Consider the following 18,461-nt stretch of genomic DNA (forward strand, 5'->3'; position numbering starts at 1 on the left):
TACATTAGTGCTTTTCACAGCTCCATCATACATTAGTGCTTTTCACAGCTCCATCATACATTAGTGCTTTTCACAGCTCCATCATACATTAGCAGCTGACATTTATCCATTGATTAGCTTCACTCCAGTTCCCATTACTCCCTTGACAAAGGGCACCGGACCAACTGGATTTACCTCCATTCACCAGAACTCTTTGGGCCCAGCTGCCCAGCCAGTTTCTAACTCAGTGCAGTTAGATTTCATTAGAGGAACAGCAGCTATGGACATGATACCAGTGAACTCAGTTAGGGTGACAAAGGCCTGGAATTGCACTTAAACCCAGAAATATCACAGGTATTTGACATCCTCAAGTCTCCTTAAGATGACTCAAACTCATCACTAGCTGAGGCTAAGTAGTCATATGAGCTTTTTGCTATATTCAACTGGCAAGTATGCTGATAAAATGACACTTCACAAATAGATGGATAAGCCACCTGTCAGTGAGAACTAGATTACATGGTAGCACCTGGAAAAGGACATTAGCTATGGAACATCATTCAAGAGGAGCCTGCTGAATGCAAGGATGATAGTCTTGGACAGTTTGTTTTCTGACAAAGCAATTATTCCTGCTTTTCTTTTGCACCTACAAGATGATATTGAGGTATGAGCACTGTACAGCTACAAGTTTTTACTTGGGAAACATGGTCTGAAAGCTCAAGACTTCTGGCAGAAAAAAAAAAATTAACTTAAAAGCTATGAAATTTTCATCCATGCTTTCAGTTTGTTGCATTTACTGTAAGCACTCGTACTTCCTCACGTGGATTTCCACTAAGAACTGTTCTGTTAGCAGTTGCTGTACATCACAGGCATAATCTCACTGCATAAACTACCAAAAACGTATCCTGTACATATGAATTGGATTTTAAAATGTTTGACAATACAACAACAGGTAAGGCAGTACCTCACTAGACAGAGTCCCAGGGCAATATTCTGTAGGAATTAAAAAAGACCAATAAAAAAATAACACTGTTGACAGCTCAGTCACCTGATAACTCCGCAGAGAAAGCCCTGTATCTTCATCCCAATGTTATCAAAAGGGTTACTACAGTCCATGCTGATTCAGTGACAACTAACAAGGCATTTACATTTCACTGCATTTCATATGCAAAGCACTAGCACTCTCTGAAGTGATTCTAAAGGAAAGATTTTTCTTTAATGACAAGTTAATTGGCTAAGTTAATTATCATTGTCAGGTGAAACTTCCTTCAGAATCCTACTTACAACAATGCAGGAAACCCAGGTGAATAGGTTAGCATTACTTTCAAGGTAAAAGCAAAGCAAAGAGACTTGTACAGATGCTAGAATCCGAGTAGAATCCCACATGAGGTAGCACAACCTCTCCTGGTTTGCATGTACAGCTGAAGGTCCTCTAAACAAAGATCTTTCAAAATTAAGAGCTAAGAATAAGCTGAACTGCCATTTCAATACATCCATTAGTTTTGCTCAGACTAGAAGACTAAGTATAAAATACGCATTGTAAAAACTAAACGAACACCCCTTATTTATACCAGCTGCTGTTACAGTTCTAACTCACCAGTTATTCCCATCTCCCATATGGTATTTGAAGAAATCCCATCATCTGTACCATTGCATGAATAATAATGGCAAGCTCTCCCAGAAAAATGCCTTATAGCATCTGTACTGGATGTGCCCTTTCCATCACATTTACATACTGTACATTGATTTACTGTAGACTGGTTACGTCCCACTGAAGTCTCTTGACTTGTGCTCTCCAGGAGGATTTACCTTACGCAGTGCTATCCCCCACAATTATCCTTGCCTCATGCAGGCTTGACATTCAGACTTCCAGCAATCGCTCTTAATGAGAGTAAACTGCAGTTCATTAAGTAAGCTTATTTTATCCTACATACACATTTGTCTCATCAACTTGCATCCCAATAAAGCTTATGCTTGCACATGTGAATGAGGGCCACTAAACCAATATATAAATTTTCTTTCCCATAATAAACCCAAATTCTACAGTATGGTGTGCACTGCTTAACAAGTGTATGCTTAAGCTTATCCCCGACTATTAAAGTATGCAGCTATAGAACTGTGTCTTAATACAGAAATACAGGTGAATTGCTGAACTGCTTGCCACAGGAAAATAACAGCAGAGGAAAAAAATCAGGCCAGAAAAAGACTGCTGATCTTCCTTGTTTCTTACAGCTTCAGTATCTGTCCAGAAATTGTAATACCAAGTATAAATCATCAGGCCTATAAAACTAAGAACAAAGCCATTTACTGCTCAACCATGTTGTTTCCTTGTTGCTCAGTGTTTCTCAAACACCTTTCATGAAGTTCACAGTTCCAGCTTAAACACTGGAAGATAGGTGTAACTGCAAAACCCAGTGACTCAATGTTTTGTTAGAAACCTTTTGTTTTGTCAAGAAAGAATATTTAATAATCCTTTTACTGTTCCTGAAGTTCCATTTTACAATCTCTTTGCAATTTATCACTAAGTATGACTGAACCAGTTTTGTTTACTTACTGAGTGGTCACACTCAGTGATTTCTCTGTGTAATGTAGGTCAGACCTACATTACACAGAGAAATCTATCCACAAATGAAGACAGCCCTTAGTTCTTCTGTGACAGTTAAAGGACACTTCCTAGTATTTCATGTAGAGACATTCTGAACTCACCTCACAAGGTTGGTCCATAGCATCACCTGACTCAATATATTAAGCAAAGGAATCAGTAGAAACAGAACAAGTCTCCTAGAATGATAAGATGCTATTAGCAACCTCAGTCTGTTGAAAGTTTAGCATTTACTAAATAACCTGAAGTTATAAAGACATTCATAAGTGAACCAACTCTAATCTAATTCAAACCATGTGGTAAAAATTGCTATTCAAACCAAGAACACTTCCCCCCACCCTGTCCCCAAGTGCCACAGACACTTGATATTCTTCCACTCTCCTGGTGGTAGAGCAGTACAAGGCAACCCAGAGCATAGTTAGAGAACAACTCTGGTCTTCCACCTTGATGTGAGCATTTGCTGACCTGTCGAGTGGTATTTTTCATTTGATTCTTTCCAAGTATGACATGTAGAAGAAAGGAGTTCTCTTCCTCCTTTGAGGATTCACATTTATTTTGATTAAGTCCTTGTATAGCAAAGACATTCCATATGCACCTCTATGGATCAGATGGACCCTTCATCTGGAGGTAGATTAGCAATTCACCATTTGCAATAGATTAAGGCAAGTCTGTGCATACAGGCGTGACTGTTGTAAATCTAATTGTTTTACCAGTTAAGATCACTGAGTAACTTTATTTTAGCATGCAAACAGATAAAATGCAATATGGTGTTGGCATTAAAGGACATCTGTTAGACTTCTCCAATTAAAGCAGGTGCAATAGGTAAAAAAGATTGAACCCCTGCTGAGGAAGTGGAAGTCAATTCCTTCAGGTGAGCAAAGTTGATATCATTCCTTGAAAACTAGTACCATTTTCTTGAAATGCAATGAATTGCTATCTTGTCAGTTTTACAGAAAAGTCAACCAGCAATTTTTCACCAACTATTTTTGAACTACCAAAGCTTTTTTAAACTTGGGAGTTATGTGCAGAGGTAGAATATTTCACTGAGTTTCTTAAATACCATCAACTCTAATAAGCCAAATCATGTTTCACATATAGAACCAATATTCCAAGCAGAAAGTTGCATTTCAGTCATACAATATCCTACATCTCAAAAGTATGCTAGTAAGTGTTCATCAACTTATGATTCTTATAGCACTTTTTTTTTTCCACAATACTGAGAGTAAGAAATCAATTAGGACTATCAGGTATGTAGATAGATTTGGTATATTTTCTAGGAACTCACTATGCAGTTTCTCCTATTTTCTAGGTCAACAGCCTCGGTGTATCTTATGTTAACTCCTACAAATAGAAGTGAGTGTGGTGGAGACATCAGGAAAACAAAGGATCTTATATATTCTTAAAAGAGTCATGGTCATTACAAATGATTGAAGGAAGCACAGAAAAAAGCATCTAGTTCTGCAATACTGGGTCCTAATAAGTTCTACGAGCTCACGATATAAAGAGAAAATCAAGCAGCTTTTTCCCCAGTTTGGCTCATGCATCCCTGTTAATTTTCAGTCACAGTGTAGTCTGCTGATATTTTCCTTCTAACCTGGCCAAAAACTACAGCTTGGAACCCCAGGTAACAAATATATAGGGAATACACAGATTTATCCTCAATATCCTTAAACACCTGGAATCAAGTGGCCAAAAATCAGTTCAAGTTAGACTGTACTCTATTCCCCACATCTGATTTGAATTGCTAAAGGTACATCTACACTCCATTATTGCTTGTTTTGGGCAATCCCTCATCTTAGAAGGGTAAAACATACTGCAGAAAAACAATGTGATTTAACACAAATACTGATGCAATAAAGTAACGTCAAAACAACCACGATGCCAAGCTAAAAACTTAGTCCTTTCCAGAACTATACATCTTTGCTATGACCTGAAAAAAATATTGTGAAAAGAACAACACAAAGCTTTATGATAGAGACTGAAGACACTTCCAATTAAATTGGCAATCGATATGTAAGACTGCTCCACCCCCCACCAAGAAACAGCAAGGAAATGCTTTTAATCCATATCCTGAACACAAACACAATACTGCTTCCTCACCAGGAACTTCACTGACCTGACCTTGTTTCCCTAGTTAACAAGGTGTTACCCTGGTGCCCTTCAACCGAAGTTGTCTTAGCCTGTATTTTAGGAGGCTTGCCACACTTAAAATATTGTTCTTATTTGTAACTTGCACTTCTTCAATACCATTAAGGTTTAATATAAACACGAATCATCAGCTTTGTACACCTAAGATATGCATGTTAATAAGGAAGTTGATAAGCAGACTAGACTGCGGGTCCAAGACAAATCAATTTAAGTAGCAATTCATCTTCTGAGCCATTGTCTTGCTCGAGAATGGTCAGTATTTTCCATCATCTAGTACTTGAAAAACCCAACCTTGCTTCTCATTTCGCATTACTACCTATCAGATTTGCTCCTCAAAGAGGCTAAAAGAACAAACTTGCATTCACATCAATTTCAAGACTAAAGTATTTTGATTTTCCCCTACATGTGGTATTTATCAGATAGCACTTTTATCAGCTACTGTTAACAGCTCCAGTACCACTCCTCTATTTAGTCCATAACCTTTTTCATTTGAGAGTTTTGCTCTGCAACTTACTCTGTTGTAAGCAGACGAACTGTTTCTACCCTTTCAACCCCAAGGCATTGCAATGAACTCAATTCTGACAGTGTCTGCCAAATATTGCATCTTATTTTCCTTCTCACACCAATGAACAAAATAGCTTCTCTTTTCATTTACTACAAATATTTTAGAAAAGTTACTGGGATACTAATGCAAGGTTTCAGTCTGAGGAAATATACTTTTGCAGTACTGGTTTTGAAGTACTTCCATATAAAATATGGACCTTCTTTCAGTTAAGTTATTCCTTGGAGCTCAAAGAACACAAAAGGAGGCACTCACCATCTCCAATATATGCTTGGCTTTTAGATTATTCTGCAGATACCATTTTAATCTGATCTCAGTATGAGATGTGTAACAGCTTTTTCTACTTTAAACAACATTACACCCCCTCTTTTCCTTCAAGGCCATTTGCGCACTTGTTAGGAGTTGTAACTTTTGTCCATGAATTTCGCAGGCTCCTGGTCCCTCATCTACTTAATTGACTGACAGTAACATTTTCTACAAGTGACGTGTATCTAGGACAGACCCCTGCATAAAGAGCTAAGAGCACCATTCCTGGTTTAAAGCAACCCACTTCATAAGTACTCTGTGGACAGTGAAGCCACCTGTTCAGACGCCCAGCAACTGTTGCATTAATATCGGGCACCCTCCTCCACCCCTTGTTGAGGCTTAGCCTCGCAGAGTCACCATTGAAACAGTTTCTCCAGAAGGCAAAGCGCATGGTTAAACGTTTATAGCAAGAGGCAGAGAACAGTGAGAGCTTTTAAGGACCTCAAACAGCCACAAACCCGTCCAATTACTTTTTCAAAAAAGGCCCTGTGTCTGCTTCTGCAAGCAATCACACATTTCTTCAATGAATAAACCAAGTTTCTTCCAAGTCACAGCCTGTATGTGTAGCTTTTCACATGCTACACTGTCATCCTTGTTTCACCGGTTACCGATACAGTAACATGATTGAAGAATTTGTCAGATCATCTACTAAATGCTCTATAAATCATTGTTAGAAACTGAAGGAAATGAAATCTTGCACGAGGCTCTGCACTAAAATTGCTCCTGCACAGAACCATCTTGGGCAGCTTTTTCAAGCTTTTCCAGATTTCCAAAATGCAAGCCACAATACAGTCAGCTTGTTTCTGGAGTACTTCATCTCCTATGAAGAAATGCAAAACAATATTCATACCAATTATCATCTACCAGCTACCTGCAAAAAAAAACATTTCAACTTCATGTATAGCAAAAGTTGCTTGGACATCGCTCCTGTGACTTCATACAAACAGGGCCACTTGGAAAATTTTAGTTAAAAAAGCAAATAAACTCACTTCCAAATTCCTCCATCTTCTTTGCCATTTCTACAGGAACTACAGCACTGGACCAAGTCCATTACCCTTTAGGCAAATTATTCCAAGTTAACATTCACAGTTCTGACTTACCTCAAATCTATTATAAAAATAGAGTAAAACCGTATTATATCCCTTGTCCTGAGCATTCAATATTTATGTGCTTACAATAATGAAATTGATTTGATTGACATGGCAAATGCATATGGAAAGTCTGTGCTGAGGCAGGCAGCTTTCTCACATCAGCTCAGTCACCAGAACATCAGTGTTAGTCTCCCTTTCCAGAACAAGGGTGGAAGCTGCTAAGTGATGCTCTATCACTACACTTTTTCCCCTTAGGTGGGACAGCACCCTTTTCTCCTCTGAGAATCTTCTTGGCTCTTAAAAGATTTGTCCTCTTCTCCACATCTCTACCAGTTATGAGTGAATGGGAAACAAAGTCCTGGAAAATGATCTTGCCCAGACATTCCAACAGGCATTCAACTTGCATGGATAGACAAAAAAAGGCTCCTCTACTAAAATACTAGTTTGGTGTTAACTTATTGGGTTATTCAGCTCCTGGAATACCTTTAAGCAGCTTTCATCAAAACAGATCACTCAGCATCCATTTCTGACACCTCTCAGACTTCATTCTTGGAGTGCTTGTAATCTCAGAGACTTCCCACATCCACAAGGAATAATATCACAGCTGTAAGACTATTCAGCATAATAAGGTTTCTTCTAAAGATTTAGAATAACACGACTTTTATACACTATCCCCCCAAAAAAAACTTGTTGAAGAAGTGACAGTGTCTCACTAGTTCTTTTCTTCTCAGACTAATCATTAAGTTCAAGTATTCATTGACACTCCATTCCGGTTTAGAGACCTGTCACAACACCAATGTACTTTCAGACAACAAAAACAAGCTTCTCAGTTGCTGTCCTTTCACGAAGCCAAGTTGAAAAACAGAAAGGCACATACTAAGTACATAGTTGCTGAGTTATGAGCATTTTTTTTTTTTTACAAAAAAAATTACTAGGCAGCAGAAAAATATACAACTTCATTGTGCAATATCAAGAAATATCCTTTGAATCATGTCAGCTCATATAGTAAAATGAGTACTGATTATAACTAATGAGGAAGTTCTCAACTTACTTTTCTCATCTCTCAGGGTACTTACCATAGATGAATGTGAAAAGCAAGCTAACATCTTGCAGCAGGTAGACTGTATGAAAATGCATTAAAGCAGCCTTCTCTCAGGTGCTTATTTAATCACAAGCTACGTACCAAGAAGAGCAATAGGTATTTTCCTGAAGTGGTTTTTCAATCCAAGATGGACTTTTCAAATTCTATGGAACAAAAAAAAAAAATCAAGGTTCTCAGAGTAGTAGACTTAATGCACTTCCCCCCCCCCCCCCACCTCCTCTAGCACAACAGGGCAGAACAAGAAACATGGAGAAAACACAAACCTCTGTGGTCAACATTAGAGCTTTTTGATAAGTGCATCAATTATCCATACAACGATATTACTTAAATATCCAGTAGTTTTAGATTTAACTGACCCCTAGAGGTTGACAAACCCATGAAATGCTATCTGCCTTGTAAAGACTGCTTATGTACTGGCCATTTTGTTAAGCCACCTAATAGCTTAACCATGGTAACCTGCCTGTGTAGAGCCATGACGACAAGAGGGCTGATTAAGATAAACTGTTTCCTGGGAGCAGAAGGAAGTTTTTTTCATAAATAAGCAAATCAGGTAAACTGAAACATTTAATGTCTTCAATTGAAAGATATTTAAGTAGTAGCTCTTCAGTTCAAACTTGCTAATTTGTTTGACTACCCATTGTACCTTGCCAAGCTGGGAAGTTCGGTATACAAGACAGTAAGTTCAAATACAAGTTTGGTATTAGAAATAGCAGTTGGATTCAATTTTCAAGGCAAGTTAATCCAACTTTAAGCCACAGATTCTTCTATCAAGATAGAAATGACTCAAAGAACAAGTTGTCAAGTTAACCATATTCTTTGTTCTTTCAAACCAATTAGTCATTAAATAATGCCAAAACAGGTGGATTCCCAGAATATCCACAGTACCCAGAACACTCATTTTCTACTTCAAAGCACCACTGTTGTCAAGGCTAGTTTTCCACTACAAACCAAAATCCAATTTCCAGCAGTGACTACTCCTTAAGTGGCAGATACCAGGTAAAGTTCCCTGCAATTCATTTTGACAAACATTAACAGGATTTCCTCAAAACACTTCACAACATAGATAATTCTTTACACTGTAATTGCAAAAGACATGCATTTCATGAGCTCATTGAATAAGAAAGGAGGATATGTCCTGCATTTCAGGCCCACATCAAAAATGAAGAAATAAAAGGAATATGAACTGCTTCCACTTCCAGCTCTAGTCTCAATTTTGCAGATTTAACACAAATAATAAGCCTAGAGGCCTTCCAAAATTCAAGGGCATTTCTTTCACTATACAACTCCAGAAAAGTATAATCTCACATCAAACATACAATCCAAATTAGACTTCTTTACTCCAGAGTATTGAATTGAGGCAAAAACAGCTTCACTAATATTCCCGTTCTCATTTTACACTTCACCATGAAAAATACAGCAGAAGTGACATGACTAATGATCACATTTCTCCAGGCACCGAGTAGCTTCCTGTGATCTCCCCACTTAAAGCAGGAACAATAACCCCTTTTTGTAGATGTTTGGGATGATTTTTCTTGTTTCACTTGTATTACTGACTGAGATAATTTATGCTTGGATGTCACTTTTGGTGTGACCCCCAGTGTTTGTTCAAGCAGTTCCTTGACTAAGATTTGAACCCAAGAGAGAGCAACTCAGACTCTATTGGCAGCCTGCTCAATCATCCGGTCACTCTGGTTGTTAACAGAACCTGGTATCCAACAGCAGTTTCCCGTTTTCAAACTCGTATTCCTTGTCTCATCCCATTACACTAAGGTCACTCCTTACCTTTCTCTTCCTCTGGCTAAAGCACAGCTCTCTCCAACTCTCAGCATGTAACTTGATCCAGCCCCCAAGTATCTTGGTGGCCCTCGGCTGGACTTGCTCTGATATATCAGTCTTCCTGTGGGTAGAACAAAACTCAGTACAGGACTCTGGGTGCTGTTCCAGAAACACTGAAGGGAGAGAAACAAATAGTGCCTTGCCATTCTACCCCTGTTTACAGCCCATTGGAGCCCGACCAAGTCTCTACTCATCCTTTAAGTTTGCTAGCAACCTCTATCTCACCACTCTGGCTATCAAGATTCTGTAAGAGACCTTGTCAAAGGCATTAGAGAAAGCTGAGACATACAACTCCCACAGCTCTTCCAGGTTTACATCAGACAGGGCAGGTGAAAATCATCAATAAATTGAAAGGCAATGGTCCATCTGTTCTTCTCCCAGTTACAGTCCTGGCATTCAGCTTGAACTTGCTTCCAGCAGCACTTGCTCCATAACCTTTCCATCTAGAGACGCATGAAGCCTCAGGAAATGGGAGATACTTACCTGAGTCCATTCTGTATCGAAACAGGAGGCTACTGGTAAATACATCTGACACTAACTCATGGTACTCTTAGCTTTGACACCCCTTGACAAGATGAGGTGAATAATAATTGAATGAACTGGTAGAAAAAACAGTTAATACCTGGCCTAATGCATGTAAGGAGTTTCTTCCTTGAACCCAAATTACAATGTGGACTATTGGTGACCAAGTTCAATTATAAAGAATACATCTTTCTTCATTAAGCATTTTAAGTTGACTTGTATGTCAAATAAACACATGAGAACTACACCACAATATATCGTTTCTGACTAGACAAAGATATTTAGTTCTAGTCAATTAAACTGAGTACCTTACCTAAGCTTTGATATATCAAGGTACAACACATGACAGTTCCTTGGACCATTTCATTTTGCAGTGGTGTTGGTTCTGTCCTACCAGATGAGTAAGTAAAAAAGCAAGTATGAATTGAGTTCACTCTGTTGTGAAGTGTTAATTAAAAATCACCTGGGGCAGCCTGAATAGATCACTCCATCTATAAGAATATTCAAAACTCAGGTGGAAAAAAGCCCTTGTAAAAGCAACATGGTAAGTAACCTGTGTAATAACTGGATATTAAACAGAAAAGCAGTCATTTCCCTACTTTTACATTAATACTTGGAGCAAAACTCATCTATTTTCATGAGAATTATTTCACAACACTAAAAACCAACATTTTGCATTGTCACTGCAGAGAGACAAACCATTTTTTCTTGGCCCTATTATGACAACTAAATTAGTCAAACTTCAAAAACAGGTTAATACTGTGAAAATGTACAAAAACATCTTCCACAAGCTGAAATACCACTGCCTACACATGCCCCTACAATACAGGCTCTTCCACTTGCTATTCTGAGACAGATTTTTATCTTCCTGAGAAGAACCCTTCATTGTAGAATGACCATAAAGCTTAAGCCTACAGAAGAACAAAGAGCATTGGATTCTTCACCCATTACCCCAGCACCATGAGAGGCACCTGAACACTCAATTGACTTGATAGTTTATGTCTACTAATGGAAATATTGTTTGGTTTTCCATCCAAAATTACAAAGCAACAGTTTTTGAACTTTTCCATCAAAAGTATTGGTGGGAGGCCACCTGAGACATGGCTTCACACTTCAATTCTAATACCAATGCTACTTGCACTGATCTGACCAAGAAGTGATTTTTCTCACTCCCCAATTAACCTGTCTGCATTAGCTTCTGCTTTACACATCTGAAAGAATTGACAGCTCATACAGGAATTGACAACTACCAAAATAAAAATCCTGTTTCAAGACATGCCCATTCGTATTTCCATTCAGGATTCATATTTCAAATCATTCTTCCTGTGTGCGGCCCCAGACTAACATTTCTTTTACAGGACTTGGGTAGTAATAACCCATTGTACTTATCAAAACAAAATCCAGTACTGAATGGGAACTTCTGAGCACTCAGCAACTTAACTTTTGGCCAGGGTAACAAATTACATTCAGAAGGCATAACCATGCAGGCACAAAGACACAAGGCAGTCCATGACAGTGTCAGTCACAGACCAAACTTCAGGAGAAGGACATGGCAGGTGTCTTCTGCAGCTCTGACAAACAAGCCAGAGATGCTCCTGAGAGCCACTAAGCCTTTTTTTTTTAAAACCGCAAAATGACCAGTTGACTAAGCTCTGCAAAGGTTACCTGTATGGGGCTTTCATCTACCATTTCAGCTCTGAGGAAACCTAAGAGTTTCCGTGGATACTAGCAATATAAGCAATTAGGCTACAACAAAAAGAGAAAGTAACTACTGGGATAAATTCAGGGTTGTAAAGTGCTGACAAAGGAGGGGTCTTAATATAGCACTAAGTCACAATAACATGCCTCTGACAAGTCATTTCCCAACTCTAAAGTAAGCATTTGTACAAACTCCAATACCCCTACCCAATTTAACAAGTCCAAGTCCCAGACCGCACAATACAAACCCAACTGGTCAACAGAACAGGGCACACAGGGCAGGCTAGTGGCTTTCCAAGCTTCCCAAACTCTAAATGTTCATTTTCCAACACAGAAGAGTTCACTTAACTGAAAAAAAAAAAAAAAAAAAAAAAACATGAAAAGCCCTTCGGAAACATCAGGCTGACAGCATCAATAACCCTGGGTTACCAACCCCAGCAGGTTCAGAATTTCTCACATAAAACCACATTAAACTTCACCTTGCCATGACTCCTTCAAAGAAAGCTTCCCTTTTGGAGGAGAGTAGTAACAAGGTAACAGGCAAATCTTCTACAGGTCCCACAAAGTAGGCAAGCACGAGCAGACACCCTGCAATATACACTTGGAGTGATTTTGGTTCTTCATAAACCCTGGGCATGCACTGCTACAGCAGCCTCTCCCTGAACACTCTTGTCCACCAGTACAGATCATGTTATACGCCCCTCCAGGAACTGTTAGAACATTTCATTTACAGTAAAAAAAAGCAATTAGAACCATTGCTTCAGCTAACCAAACAGAAATATTTTATGTTACTCAATTCCTTTCCCTCCAACTTCCCTTTGTTTCCTAGAGGCATTTTTAATGCCTCACTTTAATGCATTAGGGCTGCAGAGTCCCTTTGGAGGACTCCACAGAAGAAATCATCAAGTTCTGGTACAACAGCAGCAACCATTCCTTCCATATTACCTTGTCATAAGACCTTACCATGACATTTTTACTGGCCTAACCATAAGCACATATGGTTCTGCAACATGGAGCTAGACTTAATATTTTTGCCTTAAATCTCTAATTGTCACTTTTTGTTCTGATCTTCCCTTCTATTCTTTGTCTTCTGGTTAGTCACTACAGCAAAAGCAGCATCCAGAGATCATTAAGTTATTCACTCCTTGCCCTTAGAGTAAGGATAAAACAACCATTAAGGTGCTATTGAAATATCATTTCAACATGCTGGTAAGAAAGGAAACCTATTTGAAATGTCAAATTTAATTAAGCCTTACACTTGGAAAATTTACCTTTTATCTTGCCCTCTCAATATTAAAGCATACACTGCATAAAGGGATAAAATATAGATCACAACCTCAAATAGTAACAATGAAAAGATTCATTAGAGAACAGATTCTAAACAGAGGCAGAGGTCAGATGAGCAAAGTTAAAACTAGCCATAAGGAAACTTCACTGGAAATTAGTTGGGAGTTTCTATTCATCAACAAAAAGAAAGACCCGTCTCCTAGCAGCAGACATTGATGCAAACACTCCTGTGTCAGATCAGATGGGGTAGTGGATGCAGGAAGAAGTCCTCAGTCTGTTGAGGCTTCACAGACCTGTGCTTCTATTAATACCTTTGGAGCAACAGAAGATCAAACAAATTTCCCAGTGTACCTGAAAATGCTTATTACTGTAATACAGGGGTATGTTAGAAATAGAAAATAATGATGTCTAACAGGTTTACTAGGAAGAATAGCTTGGCTGCACAGGAAAATGGTTTCGGATCCCTGAAAATAAAATAAAGAAAAGGCACTGCCTTAAAAAGAAGCACTTTTGAAGGGGAGAGAAGCAATAAGCTGACCTACTTTCTTTTCTGAACTGCCAAGCTATGAATTATTGACTTTTGTCACATTTCCTTGTGGCTCTCTGTGGAAGTAGGAGGGCCAGAGTCGCCAAGCAACAAGTAAGAGCTTCCCATGCCATGATTAGCAACTCCTTTGGGGTGAGTACCAAGGGTTACAATGGTCTAGAAAGCATTTGAGCACCCATGACAGACCAAGTATCACACAGGTTTCTCAGTGATGGCCAGATGAGAAGCAGCTGACCATGCCAGCAGCACCCTATCACAGAGCTGGTTATCACCACAAGTCTGCTCAACACCCATCCCAGAGCACCTGAACAATTGCAAGACTCAGCATGCCAAGGCTTCAGACTGCAAACTGGCACCTGGGATTATTTTAATCCTGTTTCCTCTTCCACTTTGGAGCTCAAGTCAGATACTGTCCACATCCACAACAGATTCATCCATCCATCTGAAAAATTGCACAGAACAGAGTAATGCACAGGAAAGGCAGCAACAGCCAACAGACCAAGCCCATTTATCACCCCAAAATCTGTTATGTCCATTCTAAAGAAGTGCTTTCTGGTACTTAAGTGTGATTACAGCTCAGCAGCAAGCTGCTAACTGACTATCACACAGTATTCTGATATTCCCCCAGCATCCTCTCTAATTCTGCTCTCCAGGATTTACCTGTCCAACACCTCCAAAGCAAGGTCAGCCCAGTTAGACCACACATAAAGAACAAATCAGTTCTAAAGAGTGTTTCTTCCTCAGGTGATGAAGCCACCTGCCTCAGGGAAATTGTTTCATGCTCATCTCAGACTTCCAGTGTTTTCATATATTTAATGTCATTGTCTCTGTCTCTGAAACAGGGCATTTCTTTTAGACTTATAATACACCTACTACTAACCAAATTCCTATACAGCATTATGTACCAGGCCACAAATGCAGTTTTGATTTGCATCCTTGAGTAAATAATTACAGCTTGTGTTATTGCAATGAACTACAGCAACATTTCTTTTCCACCAATTTTTTCCCCAAAATGCAACAACTCAATTCATGTCTATCAAGTGCTAATATATAAAGTTGGTAAGCCAAAGAAGTGGAATTCTCAGCTGTCAAGTTTATATCACTTATACAAGGGGACAAGGATAGTTGAGTATTAAAACACAGATGCAGTGAATTGTATGAAGTATTACTGCAGAGCAAATGAAGCATGAGACAGATGATATTTACTGTTGCTATGGAGTATTACTTCAAATTTCTCTGCCTGTCAGGAGATTGTCCATTTGTGTTTTTGGATGCTGGAGACTTGAAATCCTTCCTAACTGTTAAACAGACCCCCGCTTATTTCACAGCCAGGCTCTTAGCATACAGGAAGGAGGCCTTTGTCCTGGCTGCAAGGGAACACCAAAAGAAGCAGCAACCCAGGTCCTTGTGAGGATGCCTGACCTTCCCTTTCATACGACCTGCAATTTCAGGTTTGAATTTTCAGTACCAAATGCCCTCGTTATTTATACCTCCAGTAACTAAAACTCACATGTTTTTTAAAGTTATTTAATGACAGTACACCTCAGGCATAAAATCTCAGTTTAACTAAAACTAATTTTTCACCAACACTGCTAATTAGCTGACAGAAACATGCATATCATTCTTTCCCAAGCACAGCATTACCTGGCAGAACACTGATTGGAGCTCTTTCCAACACACACTTTAGTACTTGAAATAAGTCACAAATTACATCAGAATGAAAACGCCCGGAAGTGATTTCTCTGCCAGTTCATCATTGTGATTTTGCAACTGTACGTATTTAGCAGTAAATTGTCAACACAAGTGAAATGAACCCAACTACAGTTATTTAAAGAAACAAGAGAAAGAGTGGAGGTATAAAGAAGAGGATCATCAACCAGCTGTTTTAGTTCACCTATACACACACCAGAACAATCATAGAGTAATATACCTGTATTATAAGAAAGAAGATAAGCAAAGTAGTGCATAGGGATTTTCTGGCTAGTACAAATTTCACTCTGAAGTGGACAACCACTGACCCCCTCTGAACTCAGACTCACCCTGACAAAACCTCCTTTGAAGGTTGCTGCCTTCACAGATGCTAGTACAAGTGTGCACAAAGCATTGTGTGATGAGAAACAAGCTTTATGACAATTCTTAAATACAACCTTAAATATAACTTTGAAAAAGCAATGATTCACCCCAACATGAGCTCCACATGCATTGCTGTTGCCTAAACTTCATGAATTTTAAGCAAAAAAATAATTTAAGACTTAATGAGAAGTCCTTTACTCCCCCCCCCCGGGGAAAAGAAAAAAAAATCAAAGCACTCTTCATTTGATCCTTTCAGGTCGTGACTTAGAAAGGTATAAGAAAACACTCTACCATCACAAGAACTGAATTCAAATCAGTGAACAGGTGTGCTTAAAGCTTCTTGTTACTATAACACAGAAACTGGCATACAGAACAGTTAAAGCTATAAAATGAAGACTTGGCACAGAAACATTTGCATTTGCCAAGAACAAATATTCCCCTTGAGTGAAAATAGAATTGGAGCTGATCAAAGGTGTTTGTTTTCTTTAAACAAAGTGGAGAAAACACTATACATACTAGGTAAGATTTAACTGCTAAGGATTTGCTTTAGAGTAGGTGACCACACTCAATCTGAAAAACCACACTCTTTTACCTCAATCTACTCTTTTCAACCTATTATTCTAGTACAGTTGGTCAGTCACTTACCCAGTCCTAGAATGAAACATCACAGGCCACCTGTGTGGGAGGCTGCTGCCAGTTAAGCATACACAGCATTTCTTACCACAAAAGCATTTCATGCCTTTACTTCAAATGTGATTTTAATTGCATTACCTAAAAAGTGAAAAAAACTCTTCTGCTGCACACAATCCACAGTAAGAGAGCAGCTAAGGAATTGTTCAAGTTAACATCTTGTTGGGCAAACACTAACAGAGACACACAACCAAGTTTATCCAACAATCGTTACCCCCACCTTATCAAGGTAACATTGGATGAGCCAAGATCATCTTCAGGAAATCAAGTGAAAATAAAAATGGATTCAGTTCGTGCAAATGAAATACCTCTGCTTTTTCTTGTCAGGGATAATCAGAGGCCCTTCATACAGAGCTTTGAAAGATTCTAAAAATACTCTAGCTATCACACTGAAAGGGTTACCTTGCTTCAAACCCTACCTTTGAGGCCTAAGACCACAAACCTTCCACATTCACATGAACTCTGCTTTTCACATAGATTAATTTTCACTACCTCTACTTTCACTACTGCCAGTTGCTTTCAAATCCTGCAGCACACTCTGCTCTCACATAGTAGGACTACCTCACCAGAGAGGCCTGTGGTAAGTTGGGGTCTGGGTATTACCAATTCCACACCCACATTTAGAGTGCTATTGAGCACCAGCCCCATGCTAATCAATATAAGCATAAAGCAGACACCATAGAGGTTAGAAAACAGAGCTTTTTTCCTCCCCTCTACACTTCATACTACCTCTTCACATACTAACTTTATGTTCATTTCTTTAACCAGGAGAGGAACAGGTGAAAGTAATAAAACTTTACTCTCTCACATTGCTTATCCACCTAGAAAACCACATTTTATTCACCACAGGTTTTTTCTGAATCAAGTGAAATGAGCATATCAATTATGACAACATCTGGAGCAGGACACCAGATAAAGATAGCAAGGAGAACACATAAAACCAAGAACCAGGGACGTGAAACAGAGCAAGTAAGGCTAAGCTTTGTAAAGCTCTCAGAGAGAAAGAACTGAAGTCACAGAAATCAGCAAAGGCCCCCAGGACAGAGGAAAAACAAAATTTCCTCTCAAACCAAGGCCACACAACATGGCTTTACAACATCAGAAATGCTGGAAAGAACTCCACCACTACCACCAGCATTAGTTATGCATACCTGTTTGCAGAAAGGCAGTCAAACACAGCCCACACAGAAGCATGCTCCCTGCCGATCCCTGCACACGAGGAAAGCCTGAAAACCCGAGCTCATAAAAGCCCTTCTGAGGAGAAAGGCAGAATTACAGCCTACACCACTAAGCTCACACATCCCCCAAGCTCCCCAGCCAAATGAGAACAGTGCCCCCACCTCCAGCTTTTATAGCACAGGGCAGCACAGGTGGCAGCACTCAGCATCAGGGCTGCAGCAGGAGCCATCAGCAACATTGCACACACCTGTGTGGCTCCAGGTGGCAATCAGGGTGTGTGTGCTCACCCGCGTTTTGTGCCCCGGGAAAGATGGAAGAGTAAAAATCCAAGAACTTAGAAACTTCCTCAACTGGATCTTGTCCTGTGCTTTGTCCTGCACAAAGCAGGCACTGAGAAATAAAAGCATTTTTCCTTACATGTTGACCCATCAGTATGAATAATATTCCTTTGAGTAGTAAACTAAACAGCAACCAACTTCCATAATAGGATTACCCACGACAGAAGCTTCTAAATGCTTAAAGAGCAAAACAGGGGATACATCTGGTGCAGAGTGTGCCCCTGGCATGGCAGGGTCAGACCTTAAGGCAATATTTGGCCCTGGCCAGAATGAGAGTTGAAATTCAGATCCTTCTCTCTCCCATATCCTTAGACGGTAACCACATTTATTTATTTTTTTTAACCTCTGGGGTCACTTATTCCAGCAGAGGAGATAGAAAAAAAAATAGGAGTAAAGGGGCAATAAATATTCACACAGCAAGTCTGCTTACATCAGACCTCCACTGCCAGCCAGACCAGTGCAGTACAACACCAGTGCCTGACCCTTCTCAGAGAAATCCCTCCC

General features: G+C 39.4%; 1 protein-coding gene across 1 annotated transcript in view; it reads right to left on the reverse strand.

Annotated features, from left to right (window-relative positions):
- ANO3 (anoctamin 3) overlaps nt 1–17,739 on the reverse strand; it is a 231,268-nt gene extending 213,529 nt beyond the window's left edge. The window contains exons 1-2 of the mRNA XM_035328338.1: nt 17,706–17,739; nt 17,592–17,613 (exon numbers count right to left, since the gene is read on the reverse strand). The gene's annotated coding sequence lies outside the window, so the exon portion shown is untranslated. The remainder of the gene's footprint in view (nt 1–17,591; nt 17,614–17,705) is intronic.
- Between the last annotated feature and the right edge of the window lie 722 nt (nt 17,740–18,461).

The sequence above is a fragment of the Oxyura jamaicensis genome, chromosome 5 (genome assembly GCF_011077185.1).
Source record: "Oxyura jamaicensis isolate SHBP4307 breed ruddy duck chromosome 5, BPBGC_Ojam_1.0, whole genome shotgun sequence".
Lineage (NCBI taxonomy): Eukaryota > Metazoa > Chordata > Aves > Anseriformes > Anatidae > Oxyura > Oxyura jamaicensis.